Source organism: Salmo trutta, chromosome 23 (assembly GCF_901001165.1).
Source record: "Salmo trutta chromosome 23, fSalTru1.1, whole genome shotgun sequence".
Taxonomy (NCBI): domain Eukaryota; kingdom Metazoa; phylum Chordata; class Actinopteri; order Salmoniformes; family Salmonidae; genus Salmo; species Salmo trutta.
Genome location: NC_042979.1, coordinates 49,244,327 through 49,257,849, shown reverse-complemented (window position 1 = coordinate 49,257,849; position 13,523 = coordinate 49,244,327). Strand labels below are relative to the sequence as shown.

At 38.5% G+C, this 13,523-nt stretch overlaps 1 protein-coding gene across 4 annotated transcripts in view; it reads right to left on the bottom strand.

The window, feature by feature from the left end:
- Positions 1-8,648, bottom strand: part of LOC115160187 (uncharacterized protein KIAA1958) — a 46,514-nt gene extending 37,866 nt beyond the window's left edge. For 2 of the 4 annotated variants that reach the window (XM_029710568.1, XM_029710569.1), the window contains exon 1: positions 8,458-8,648. The gene's annotated coding sequence lies outside the window, so the exon portion shown is untranslated. The remainder of the gene's footprint in view (positions 1-8,457) is intronic. The other 2 variants (XM_029710570.1, XM_029710571.1) reach the window with 1 other exon arrangement.
- Between the last annotated feature and the right edge of the window lie 4,875 nt (positions 8,649-13,523).

Here is a 13,523-nt window from a genome sequence, read left to right as displayed (position 1 = left end):
ACGTCTTATCATCGACTCATTAAGACCAAGCTCCCGTGCAGCAGCTCTATTTCCTTTTCCAACAGCCAGATCAATCGCCTTCAACTTGAAAGCTGCATCATATGCATTTCTCCGTGTCTTTGCCAGGATGAGGGTGACAAAATGACTACCGTAATCAGAATGATGGAAAGTTTGAGAGCACTCGATTTAATCTAAACAGTAAACAAAAAAGTTGTTTGACCTTAACCCGTTCGGCAATTTCATTGGTCTAATGAAAGCTTCATGCCGCCCAAAAAACTGAGCATGTCACAAAATGTTTTGTTTTTTTTATAAAAATTTAAAGCGGGAAAAATCCATATATTATAACAATCCATATATATATCATTGTTTAAGCCGCGAGGTTCAAAGCTGGGAAAAAAGTTGCGGCTTATAGTCCGGAATTTACGGTAGATCATTATAGACCAACTACTGGTAATAATATAGATCATTATAGACCAACTACTGGTAACATTATAGACCAACTACTGGTAACAATATAGATCATTATAGACCAACTACTGGTAACAATATAGATCATTATAGACCAACTACTGGTAACAATATAGATCATTATAGACCAACTACTGGTAACATTATAGATCATTACATACCAACTACTGGTAACATTATAGACCAAATTTTTGGTAACATTATAGATCATTATAGACCAACTACTGGTAACATTATAGATCATTATAGACCAACTGCTGGTAACATTATAGATCATAGACCAACTGCTGGTAACATTATAGACCAACTACTGGTAACAATATAGACCAACTACTGGTAACAATATAGATCATTATAGACCAGCTGCTGGTAACAATATACATCATTATAGACCAACTACTGGTAACAATATAGACCATTATAGACCAACTACTGGTAACAATATAGATCATTATAGATCAACTACTGGTAACAATATAGATCATTATAGACCAACTACTGGTAACATTATAGACCAACTACTGGTAACATTATAGACCAACTACTGGTAACATTATAGACCAACTACTGGTAACATTATAGACCAACTACTGGTAACATTATAGACCAACTACTGGTAACAACATAGACCAACTACTGATAACAATATAGACCAACTACTGGTAACAACATAGACCAACTACTGGTAACAATATAGACCAACTACTGGTAACAATATAGACCAACTACTGGTAACAATATAGATCATTATAGATCAACTACTGGTAACAATATAGATCATTATTGACCAACTACTGGTAACAATATAGATCATTATAGACCAACTACTGGTAACATTATAGATCATTATAGACCAACTACTGGTAACATTATAGATCATTATAGACCAACTGCTGGTAACATTATAGATCATTATAGACCAACTACTGGTAACATTATAGACCAACTATTGGTAACAATATAGACCAACTACTGGTAACATTATAGCTGATTATAGACCAACTACTGGTAACAATATAGATCATTATAAACCAACAACTGGTAACATTATAGACCAACTACTGGTAACATTATAGATCATTATAGACCAACTACTGGTAACATTATAGATCATTATAGACCAACAACTGGTAACATTATAGACCAACTACTGGTAACAATCTAGACAAACTACTGGTAACAATATAGACCAACTACTGGTAACAATATAGACCAACTACTGGTAACAATATAGATCATTATAGACCAACTATTGGTAACAATATAGATCATTATAGACCAACTATTGGTAACAATATAGACCAACTACTGGTAACAATATAGACCAACTACTGGTAACAATATAGATCATTATAGACCAACTATTGGTAACAATATAGACCAACTACTGGTAACAATATAGACCAACTACTGGTAACATTATAGACCAACTACTGGTAACAATCTAGACAAACTACTGGTAACAATATAGACCAACTACTGGTAACAATATAGATCATTATAGACCAACTATTGGTAAAAATATAGATCATTATAGACCAACTACTGGTAACAATATAGATCATTATAGACCAACTATTGGTAACATTATAGATCATTATAGACCAACTACTGGTAACAATATAGACCAAATACTGGTAACATTATAGACCAACTACTGGTAACAATCTAGACCAACTACTGGTAACAATATAGACCAACTACTGGTAACAATATAGATCATTATAGACCAACTAATGGTAACAATATAGATCATTATAGACCAACTACTGGTAACAATATAGATCATTATAGACCAACTATTGGTAACATTATAGATCATTATAGACCAACTACTGGTAACAATATAGACCAACTACTGGTAACAATATAGACCAACTACTGGTAACATTATAGACCAACTACTGGTAACATTATAGACCAACTACTGGTAACATTATAGACCAACTACTGGTAACAATATAGACCAACTACTGGTAACAATATAGACCAACTACTGGTAACAATATAGCTCATTATAGACCAACTACTGGTAACAATATAGCTCATTATAGACCAACTACTGGTAACATTATAGACCAACTACTGGTAACAATATAGCTCATTATAGACCAACTACTGGTAACATTATAGATCATTATAGACCAACTACTGGTAACATTATAGACCAACTACTGGTAACATTATAGACCAACTACTGGTAACATTATAGACCAACTACTGGTAACAATATAGACCAACTACTGGTAACAATATAGACCAACTACTGGTAACAATATAGACCAACTACTGGTAACAATATAGATCATTATAGATCAACTACTGGTAACAATATAGATCATTATAGACCAACTACTGGTAACAATATAGATCATTATAGACCAACTACTGGTAACAATATAGATCATTATAGATCAACTACTGGTAACAATATAGATCATTATAGATCAACTACTGGTAACATTATAGACCAACTACTGGTAACAATATAGACCAACTACTGGTAACATTATAGATCATTATAGACCAACTACTGGTAACAATATAGATCATTATAGACCAACTACTGGTAACATTATAGATCATTATAGACCAACTACTGGTAACATTATAGATCATTATAGACCAACTGCTGGTAACATTATAGACCAACTACTGGTAACAATATAGACCAACTACTGGTAACATTATAGCTCATTATAGACCAACTACTGGTAACAATATAGATCATTATAGACCAACAACTGGTAACATTATAGACCAACTACTGGTAACAATATAGACCAACTACTGGTAACAATATAGACCAACTACTGGTAACAATATAGACCAACTACTGGTAACAATATAGATCATTATAGACTAACTACTGGTAACAATATAGCTCATTATAGACCAACTACTGGTAACATTATAGACCAACTACTGGTAACAATATAGCTCATTATAGACCAACTACTGGTAACATTATAGATCATTATAGACCAACTACTGGTAACATTATAGATCATTATAGACCAACTACTGGTAACATTATAGATCATTATAGACCAACTACTGGTAACATTATAGATCATTATAGACCAACTGCTGGTAACAATATAGATCATTATAGACCAACTACTGGTAACATTATAGATCATTATAGACCAACTACTGGTAACATTATAGACCAACTACTGGTAACATTATAGACCAACTACTGGTAACAATATAGACCAACTACTGGTAACAATATAGACCAACTACTGGTAACATTATAGCTCATTATAGACCAACTACTGGTAACAATATAGACCAACTACTGGTAACAATATAGACCAACTACTGGTAACAATATAGACCAACTACTGGTAACAATATAGATCATTATAGACCAACTACTGGTAACAATATAGCTCATTATAGACCAACTACTGGTAACATTATAGACCAACTACTGGTAACAATATAGCTCATTATAGACCAACTACTGGTAACATTATAGATCATTATAGACCAACTACTGGTAACAATATAGATCATTATAGACCAACTACTGGTAACAATATAGACCAACTACTGGTAACAATATAGATCATTATAGACCAACTACTGGTAACAATATAGCTCATTATAGACCAACTACTGGTAACATTATAGACCAACTACTGGTAACAATATAGCTCATTATAGACCAACTACTGGTAACATTATAGATCATTATAGACCAACTACTGGTAACATTATAGATCATTATAGACCAACTACTGGTAACAGGCATTATAGAAAATGAACAGGTCTCAAACACAACTGCTAGTGAGTAGCCAGCTAATGTTGATATTTAAAATCCAGCCAACTTGGATGCATTTTCTTGCTAACAAGGTAGAACAGTTTAACTGTTATGTATACACACCTTCCTGTCCGTCACCAACCGTTTTAACAACAAGCCTGTCCACTTTGTTTAGATGTTGAAATCAAGTGGCCTACCTGGATAAGAAGATGCTTATTTCTCAGAACGAGAAGCCAATTCCTTATACAAATGTGTATTTTTATGCTTATTGTACATTTAGAAAAACACAAGACAGCTAGTATAATGGTCTTTAGCTAAAATGCACTCACTCACTGACATTTACTCCTGAGGTGCTGACCTGTTCACGGAACGTGCTACCTTGTCCCGGACCTGCTGTTTTGGACTCTCTCTCTACCGCACCTGCCGTCTCTAACGCTGAATGATCTGCTATGAAAAGCCAACTGACATTTACTCCTGAGGTGCTGACCTGTTGCACCCTCTACAACCACTGTGATTATTATTATCTGACCCTGCTGGTCATCTATGAACATTTGAACATCTTGGCCATGTTCTGTTATAATCTCCACCCGGTACAGCCAGAAGAGGACTGGCCACCCCTCAGAGCCTGGTTCCTTGCTAGGTTTCTTCCTAGGTTCTGGCCTTTCTAGGGAGTTTTTCCTACCCACTGTGCTTCTACACCTGCATTGCTTGCTGTTTGGGGTTTTAGGCTGAGTTTCTGTATAGCACTTTGTGACATCGGCTGACGTAAAAAGGGCTTTATAAATACATTTTATTGATTTTCCACAACGTGTTCATTGATCTTCTCAGTTCAACATGTTCATTGATCTTCTCATTTTAGTAGGGTCTTCTCTGTTCAACATGTTGGGAGTTGAGACATAAATAGGGAATCATTAGAAAGGTCAAGGTCTCCTCTATTACAGTAAAATAGTGTCTCAATGTGTTTCAGTGTCCATATGACCGATTGTGTTGGACCAAACCTCAAATGCAAATAGCGAGTTAATTAAAACTGCTTGTTGTCATAGAGGAAGGAGATAATCTTTCGTCTTTGTTGTGAGTGGCATGGGGAGGGGCTTGGCGTCTGTGACGTGACCAAAAAGACTAAAACACTCATGAAAAACAGAAGCAGTTGACAGCATAATTTTCAATTTAAGTTTTTAGGAATATACAACTGAATTTAACATTAATTTCCAATGGTATTGTACTTAATCTGGTAAAAATAAAAAATAAAAGTACTGAATGTGTCCAAAAACATACTGTGATTTATTTGTTGATGATCTACCAGAAATATCCAAAACGGGGTTTGCCCTGCCTACTATCCTGTAATGTCTAATGGAGCCAGTTACAGTCCGCCGGCAACAGCCCGCCAGCAACAGCCCGCCAGCAACAGTCCCTGGCAACAGTCCTCTGGCAACAGCCCGCTGGCAACAGTCTGCTAGCAACAGCCCGCTAGCAACAGTCCGCTCACACTCACCGCTGCTCAACTCCATAGTAATTTGTAGAGTTTAAGGCCTTTGTGCAGACAGTACGTTAGATTCAGTCTTTTACGATTATCACGTCACTGTGTTAGATGTTAATTAAAATCTGGACATCAACCTGGTTAAATTGGTACGGGTTTGTCATCACATTCTGCAATTAGCTTGAGATGCAACACCAGCCGATGTTTTTATTTGATTTATTTTACTGTTATTTTAACAGGTAAGTTGACTGAGAACACATTCTCATTTATAGCAACGACCTGGGGAATAGTTACAGGGGAGAGGGATGAATGAGCCAATTGTAAGCTGGGGAATTATTAGGTGACCGTGATGGTATGAGGGCTAGATTGGGAATTTAGCCAGGACACCAGGGTTAACACCCCTACTCTTACGATAAGTACCATGGGATCTTTAGTGACCACAGAGAGTCAGGACACCCCTTTAACGTCCCATCTGAAAGATGGCACCCTACACAGGGCATTGGGATATTTTTTAGATCAGAGGAAAGAGTGCCTCCTACTGGCCCTCCAACCCCACTTCCAGCATCATCTGGTCTCCCATCCAAGGACTGACCAGGACCAACCCTGCTTAGCTTCAGAAGCAAGCCAGCAGTGGGATGCAGGGTGGTGTGCTGCTGGGCTTACGTCAACACCAGCCGATGTAGGCTACGCCAACTGCAGCGGTGTATTTGATCTGTGCATGTACCAGCAGCGCAAGCCTCTCTCTATGGTTGTGCACGAGAGAAGTGAGTTCAGAAAAACTGAACGTATGCATCTTTAAAAAGTTTACACATACAAACTTCATATGTCCCAAGTCAGAATCAAAATAGGCTTCCCCCAAATAACAAGGTAGAACGTTTATTTTGAATGGAGATTTTCTGCATTTATCAAAATCCCATCATGGAAACAAGATTATTAGGGAAATCGTTCTTTCTTGCACAGCATGTAAATGTTTAAAACCAAACTATTACATTATTCTGACTAATTGTGTGCATACTCAGTGTTCCTATTGGTCAGTCACCAAGATCAGCTCGGAACACCTGCAACACTACACGATAAAGACGCCACCAGAACTGTGTCAGAGCCTACGAATGTAATGGTACTTTTAAAAAATGTTTAAAAAAAAATTATATATATATATATTTATTTTTTATTATTAAATATTTTTTTGTAATTTTTTTTTTTCATTTTTATTAGGTATTTGTGTTTTTTTTTTTTTTTATTTTTTTTTTTTTTAAATCGGCAGACCTAGACCCTGTTACACTGAACGAGCCAAGATGTCCAACAATCGTTTACGACTTAAGAATTTGCCAACGATGTGGAAATGTTGTCTGAGAAGGCAAAATCACGGCATAAAACAGCTAAAATCATACCATCTGTAGAGGGCTTAAGGCCAGGCATACACTACACAATTTTGCCATCCCAGACGAATTTTCATGATCTGGGTAAAATCCTATGAACTTGGGCTAGGATCATTACATCGAGACTCGCATAGTTTGAGCAGGTCAAGGACGCACCAATGATGGCTGTTCTGTTCTCCAGACCCCTGTCGGATGTTCTGATCAGTTTCTGACATGTCCTACATTTTGGTTGCACCAATTTGTAAGTCACTCTGGATAAGAGCGTCTGCTAAATGACGTAAATGTAAAATGTAAATGTTGGTTGTGCATTTTATAGTATGAGCATTGCTTCGGCATGATTGGGCAAGGACTGCTGCCAATAGCCATGGAGCATTCAGCATGTGAGACCAAAACAATGGGTGGATTCAATCATGTTGAGCCAGGGCCTATACCTGTCACATCTGGCAGGGAGGGAGGCATGCCCTTCTCAAATGGAACAGCTCTGTCATGTTGTCAACAAGGCAGCATGGTGCATCTTCCATAAACATCTCTTTTCCATAAAATACATATTTTCATTTTCATTGGGAAGGAAGAAAAAAAAACGTTTTATCAAAAGCAATCCCTTTTGCAAGGGAAAACAGAATCCTTGGCACTTAAGTAAAACCTCCACTCACCCGAGGCAACAGGCCAAGTAAAACGAACCATTATTACATCTGTGTCCTACATTACATACGCGTTACATGACAGAAATAAACAATAATAAATGACATGAAATCAAGACCATATTCTGCGCCTCAGACTTTGATGTTTCTGCACATATTTGTTTTCTTCCTACGACAACCGAGAAAAGCAGGGCAGGATCAACTAGGGAATCATTGTGTAATGTGAACACCCACGTCCTGGGGTTTAGGATGGATGGGAGGAAAGATTGGGGACAAGGACATCGGGAAATGTGAGCACGTCCAAGTTGTTAAGTCGATGGGAGTGTGTGCCGAGCATAAGTCAACTAAGGCAAAGAACGGCCTACTGTTAAAGTTGTTAGATATATAACAACCAAATAAAAATATGGTTCATAGCCCGTTTCGTTATCAGTGGCTAGCACATTGATTTAACGTTAGTTCTAGGCTGGCTAGTCATTTCAACCATTCTGCATTTCGCTATCTAGCTAGCTCGCTAATTATCTAGCTGGGCCCGCGGCTAACATAACACACTCGAGCTAGCCAGTTATCTTGCTAGCTATTCAGCTATTTCAAATCAACAGCAGCCAGAATATCAAGCTTAGCTTTCGTCTACGGCCCGGCTAGCTACGTTCGTTAGCGTGATCCGACTCCTCATAGAACAAAGAGACGCCTAATCTCTCTGTACTGTCAATAAACACTTACCTTTACACCGGAGACTCTTCATATAGCTATTTCTTCTAACATAAAGGAAGGAGTTGTTTGGGATGATAGTAAGTAACACAGCGGTCAACTAGCCAAGCTAGCTGGATAGCTTCTTCTTCTTCTTCTTCTCCTCCTAAAACATATAAATAAAAGACGTTGAAGGGGCACGAGGCCTAACCGGAAATACGTCGAATCGGATATGTAGCTACGTCATCGGGTTTTTTTTCTCGGTTTTTTTGTAGCTACGTCATCGTGTGGTCACGAGAGATGAAAAATTAAAATCTTATTATCATAATAAATACAATACATGACAATTTGTAACATATACAAAATGGAAGGATGAGAAACTTTAAAGACAATGCATGGGTTGATGTTAGGCTCATTGTATACTTATTTGAACAAAACAGGAAAATTAAACTTAAAAAAAAAAAAAAACATGTTTACATTCATTAAATTAAAAGGGAGAATTCAAAAATAACTCACACTAGCTGTTTGTTTTTCGTTTTTTTCATTTCTAGAAATGTAGATGGCTTTAGACTGTTGATAAGAACCCTCCACCGGTAATGTTATCAACTTTACCCACAAATAAATCGGGTTAGTGTACAGTGCATCCACATTTTGTTGCGTTACAGCCTTATTCTAAAATGTATTAAATCGTTTTTTTCCTCATCAATCTACACAAAATACCCCATAATGGCAAAGCAAAAACAGGTTTTTAGAATTTTTTGCAAATGTATGAAATAAAAAAAAAACGGATATCACATCTAGTATTAGAAAATGTAAAATGTATGCTCTCACTACTGCGAGTCGCTCTGGATAAGAGTGTCTGCTAAATGTAAATGTATCACAGACTCAGTCCTTTGTTGAAGCAGCTTTGGCAGCGATTACAGCCTCGAGTCTTCCTGGGTATAACGCTACAAGCTTGGCACACCTGTATTTGGGGAGTTTCGCCCATTCTTCTCTGCAGAAGAAGGGTCTGAATATTTATGTAAATGTGATATTTCAGGGTTTAAAAATAAATACATTTGCAAACATTTTTTAACCTGTATTTGCTTAGTTAAAATGGGATTCTGTGTGTAGATTGAGGGGGAAAAAACTATTTAATCCATTTTAGAATAAGGCTGTAACGTAACAAAATGTTGAAAAAGTCAAGGGATCTGAATACTTTCCAAACACACTGTAAATGGAACTCATAAACATTCTATATAGAATCCTGTCAGAACCCTAGAGGTTCTATATAGAACGCTGTCAGAACCCAAGAGGTTCTATATAGAACCCTGTCAGAACCCTAGAGGTTCTTCTTCACTGAACCCTGCATGGTACCATTTATGAATTATGGCTACTATTATTAAATAATAATATTTTGAACTTAGAATATAATTTAATAAACAACTAAATAAATGGACAAAAGAATAACAGTTTTAATTTGTCATTATATGCAAACATAATTTGGAAATATGCTCTGGTGGCCAGGGAGGCATCTTTGTTTGACCCTGTACCGGTACCCCCTGTATAAAGCCTCGTTATTTTATTGTGTTAATTTTTTTAATTTACTTAATTAAGTTAATTTTGTAAATATTTTCTTAACTCTATTTTCTTAAAACTGCATTGTTGGTTAAGGGCTTATAAGTAAGCAGTTCACGGTAAGATCTACACCTGTTGTATTCGGCACATGTAACAAATAAAATTTGATTTGATTATTGCACATAGTGAGACCATGCAACATGTAACTTGTTAAGCAAATATTTATTCCTGAACTTATTTAGGCTTGCCATAACAAAGGGGTTAAATACATATTGACTCAAGACATTTCTGCTTTTTATTTTTTATTCATTTGTAAACTTCTAAAAACATAATTCCATTTTGACATTATGCTGTATTGTGTATAGGCCAGTGACAAAATATCAATTTAAATCAATTTTGTGGAAAAAGTCAAGGGGTGTGAATACTTTCTGTGTGAGGTCTGCTGTTTGGTGCCGTTGAGAACAGAGCAAACGCGTCTTCAACCTCAGGAGCCTGAAGAAATTTGTTTGGCCCCCAAGACCCTCACAAACTTTTACAGATGCACAATGGAGAGCAACCTGTCGGGCTGTATCACCGCCTGGTACGGCAACTGCACCGCCTGGTACGGCAACTGCACCGCCTGGTACGGTAACTGCACCGCCTGGTACGGCAACTGCACCGCCCGCAATCGCAGGGCTCTCCAGAGGGTAGTGAGGTCTGCACAACGCATCACCGGGGGCAAACTACCTGCCCTCCAGGACACCTACACCACCCGATGTCACAGGAAGGCCAAAAAGATCATCAAGGTCATCAACCACCCGAGCCACTGCCTGTTCCCTCCGCTATCATCCAGAAGGCGAGGTCAGTACAGGTGCATCAAAGCTGGTACTGAGAGACTGAAAAACAGCTTCTATCTCCAGACCATCAGACTGTTAAACAGCCATCACTAACATTGAGTGGCTGCTGCCAACATACTGACTCATCTCTAGCCACTTTAGTAATGAAAAATCAGATGTAATAAAGGTATCACTAGCCACTTTAAACAATGCCACTTTATATAATGTTTACATACCTTACATTACTCATCTCATATGTATATACTGTACTCTATACCATCCACTGCATCTTGCCTATGCCGATCGGCCATCACTCATCCATGTATTTATATGTACATATTCTTATTCATTCCATTACACTTGTGTGTATAAGGTAGTTGTTGTGAAATTGTTAGATTACTTGTTAGATATTACTGCATGATCGGAACTAGAAGCACAAGCATTTCGCTACACTCGCATTAACATCTGCTAACCATGTGTATGAACCAATAAAATTTGATTTGAAGACTGTTTACCACAACAATCACAGGCTTCATCAATAAGACAATGTCATCCTCCACAGTGACTATAAGGACGTATCCAAACCAAAAAACGATGGATTACAGGCAATATCCTTGCTGGGCTAAAGGCTAGAGCTACTGCTTATAATGAATGGGACACAGACATGGACTCATACAGGAAGAAAACCCCTCGTAAGAGACATCAAACATCAAGGACAATATAGCAGAACGATGGAATCCTATTACACAAGCTCCACTTGGCAGGGCTTGCAGACGATAATGGACAAAGGGAAACGCAGTCATGAGCTGCCCAGCGATGCAGAACTCCCAAACAAACTAAATGCCTTTTATGCACGCCTATAAGGTCAGAACTGGCAGTGTGATGCAAGGACAACAACCTCTCCCTCAACGTGAGCAAGACAAAGGAGCTGATCGTGGACTACAAGGAAAAGGAGGGCCGAGCACGCCCCCATTAACATTGACGGTGCTGTAGTGGAGCAGGTTGAGAGTTTCAAGTTCCTTGGTGTCCACATCACCAACAAACTATCATGGTCCAAACACACCAAGACAGTTGTGAAGAGGGCACGACAACACCTTTTCCCCCTCAGGAGACTGAAAAGATTTGGCATGGGACCCAGATCCTCATAAAGTTCTACATCTGCAGCATCGAGAGCATCCTGACTGGTTGCATCACCGCCTGGTATAGCAACTGCTTAGTATCTGACCATAAAGAGCTACAGAGGGTAGTACGAATGACCCAGTACATCACTGGGGCCAAGCTTCCTGCCATCCAGGACCTCTATACCAGGCGGTGTCAGAGGAAGGCCCTAAAAATTGTCAGAGACTCCGGTCACCCAAGTCAGACTGTTTTCTCTTCTTCCGCACGGCAAGCCGTACCAGAGTGCCAAGTCTAGGACCAAAAGGCTCCTTAACAGCTTCTACCCCCAAGCCATGAGACTGCTGAACAATTAATCAAATGGCCACCGGACTATTTACCTTGACCCCCCCTCCATTTGTTTTTACACTGCTGCTACTCGCTGTTTATTATCTATGCCTAGTCACTTCACCCCTACCTACATGTACAGGGAGTACAGGAGGGGATTGAGCACGCACCCCTGAGGGGCCGGCGTTGCGGAGGTGCCTACTCTCACCACCTGGGGGGCGGCCCCGTCAGGAAGTCCAGGATCCAGTTGCAGAAGGAGGTGTTCAGTCCCAGGATCCTGAGCTTAGACCTACACACAGTATCACACCATGTCATCCTTGTAACTGTACACTAAACATGGGGATTATAAACATGGACACTGTAAATGACATGACTTTTATAATATGGAAATGTGAAGTCACGTTTGGCCTCACGGTGTGTGTGGTTTGCTTGTATGACATCAAAGCGGTATTTATTATAATCCTCAACTTTTCATCTTTTTAGAACACATTGACTCCTCTCCATTTACAGAATTTCCTCTCTCTCAGACAACAAATGAGGAAAAGTAGTCCAATTAGAGGGAGGGATGGGTGGCATCTTGCCTGAGTTCTGACGTCATGTATAACATGTTACTGTACAGCGACGGCGTTACAATTTAGGCTCTTATCAGTGACCAAATCTGCCATTTTCAACCTGTAAACGAGTTGTGAGTTGTAAAGGGCTACGAGTTTAAAAAAAAAATAGACATAAAAAAATGACAAATATTCAAGAAATTATAAAATTGTTTGTAAGAGTTCAAATTTGATCAAACTCAACCGTTTATGTTTTTCTGTGATGAAGACGTTTCTACCCTGGGCAAACATGTAGCCTGGGAAGGTATTGTTCCAATCAAAAGGTATGCAGTCAGAAAGTGATATGTATTGTTCACAGTTATCTGAAATGCACCACATATAGAGGCTACAGAGACTATAGAGACTATAGAGACTATAGAGACTATGGAGACTATGGAGACTAGAGACTACGGAGACTATGGAGACTATGGAGACTATGGAGACTACGGAGACTATGGAGACTACGGAGACTATGGAGACTACGGAGACTATGGAGACTACGGAGACTATGGAGACTATAAAGACTACGGAGACTATGGAGACTATGGAGACTATGGAGACTATAGAGACTATAGAGACTATAGAGACTATAGAGACTATGGAGACTATGGAGACTATGGAGACTATAGAGACTATAGAGCCATTTCAGACACATCATCTTCTAATAGTTATTATTCAGAGTTTAGACTTCTTC